This window comes from Benincasa hispida, chromosome 5 (genome assembly GCF_009727055.1).
Source record: "Benincasa hispida cultivar B227 chromosome 5, ASM972705v1, whole genome shotgun sequence".
Lineage (NCBI taxonomy): Eukaryota > Viridiplantae > Streptophyta > Magnoliopsida > Cucurbitales > Cucurbitaceae > Benincasa > Benincasa hispida.
In genome coordinates this window covers 21,025,254-21,027,380 of record NC_052353.1, presented here as the reverse complement: position 1 = coordinate 21,027,380, position 2,127 = coordinate 21,025,254, and positions in this window count along the sequence as shown.

Sequence of the window (2,127 nt, the reverse complement as noted above, 5' to 3'; positions counted from 1 at the left end):
CATATGCAAGAAGGGGTATCTATTTGAGAACATGTTCTTAACATAGTGGTTCACTTCAACGTGGCAGGGATAAATGAGTCTGTCATTGATGAAGCTAGTTAGGTTAGCTTCATTCTGGAATCTTTACTTGAAAGTTTCCTGCAGTTCTATAGTAATGTTGTTATGAACAAGATTGACTACAACCTAACCACCTTGCTTAACGAGCTACAGATCTTCCAGTCCTTGATGAAAACCAAGGAACATAAAGGTGAAGCAAATGTTGCTTCATCCTCTAAGAAATTCCACAGAGGTTCGACCTCTGGGACAAGGTCTGTGCCTTCTTCTTCCGACACCAAAAAGTGGAAGAAGAATAAAGTTGGAAAGGGGAAAGCTAACCCACCAACTGTTGCCCAAAAGGGCAAGAAAGCCAAGTTTGCAAAGGGAATATGTTTCCATTGTGACTAGGAGGGACAGTCGAAGAGGAACTATCCCAAATACTTGGCAAAAAAGAAGAAGACCAAGCAAGGTAAATATGATTTTCTTGTTTTGGAAATTTGTTTAGTGTAGAATGATGATTCGATCTGGATAATTGATTCGGATGCCACTAACCACGTTTGTTCTTCATTTTAGGGAATTAGGTAACTACAAGCTGGGGAGATGATGATACAGGTTGGAACTGGGCACGTCGTCTTAGCTTTGGCAATAAGAGGTCTCCAGTTAACTTTACAAAATAGATATATTTTGTTAGAAAATATATATGTAGTTCCTGGTTTGAAAAGGAACTAAATTTCTCTAAAGTGTTTACTTGAAAAATCTTATCGTATAAACTTCTTTGTAAATAACGTGTTTATTTCTAAGAATGGTGTTAATATTTTTTCAGCTGACTGGAAAATAATTTATATGAGCAAAGGCCGTTAGCAAATAAATCCCTCCATAACACTGAAATGTTTAAAACTGCAAGGACTCAACATAAAAGACTTAAAATTTCTCCTATAGAAAATGCCCAATTCTGGCACCTGAGATTAGGACATATCAATCTCAATGGGATTGACAGGTCGGTGAAGGAAATTCTTTACCTGTGTGTAAGTCATGCCTTGAAGGCAAAATGACTAAAAAACCATCCATCGGAAAAGGTCACAGGGCCAAAGAACCCTTAGAGCTAGTACATTTAGACCTCTGTGGTCTGATGAATTTTAAAGCAAGAGGAGGGTTTGAATATTTCATCACCTTTACTGATGATTAATCAAGATATGGGTATGTTTATTTAATGTAACATAAGTCTGAATCTTTTGAAAAGTTCAAAGAATTCAAGGCTGAAATTAAAAATGAATTAAATAAAACAATTAAGACATGTTAATCTGATCGAGGTGGAGAGTTTTTAGATCTAACACTTCAGAACTATTTGATAGAACATGGAATTGTATCACAACTCTTAGCACCTGGTACACCTCAACAGAATATATTAGATCCAAAAACTAACATTCAAGGTTGAGCTATAAGTTATATGTTACATTTGATACAACATAAGGTTGGTTATATATTTATTAATAGTTAAAATACATAGTTATATATATATATATATTCTCTTTTAAAATTAAAATCGAGAGGGTGTTATGTAACTCCCTCCACAATTCTCTCTAAATTCCTTATTGGATGTGGGTGGTTTTGGGGCAGAAGATTTTTTTTCTTTGTTTAGAATTGTTACAGATGGTCTGATTGCAATTCTTCTTCTTCGTTTTTTTTTTTACTACTCTATGCCAAGAAAACTCTTAGAGAAATTTTCACAAAATTTTTCCTCTCCATCTCTCTCAAAATTAAGATCACAGAGCCCCACACACTCCTGTAATTCTCAACCCCTAAGGAGAATACGGAGGTCTCACTTTTTATGGTGTTCCAAATTGGAATTGGGTTTTGATCGTGATTCATAAGAAGTGCTCTACGATGGAACTACATGATCGTGTAGCTGCGGTGCGAACTAAACGACATGATGAAGTTCTATACGATGGAGCTAAACGATCGTGTAGCTTCGACGCTCAACGACGCGATGACGTTCTATGATGTGTGGGGTGCGTTGGAAGGGACCAATGCGTTGGAAGGGACCAATGCGTTGGAAGGGTTGTTGGTGATGGCATGCGGCGGAAGGAAGAA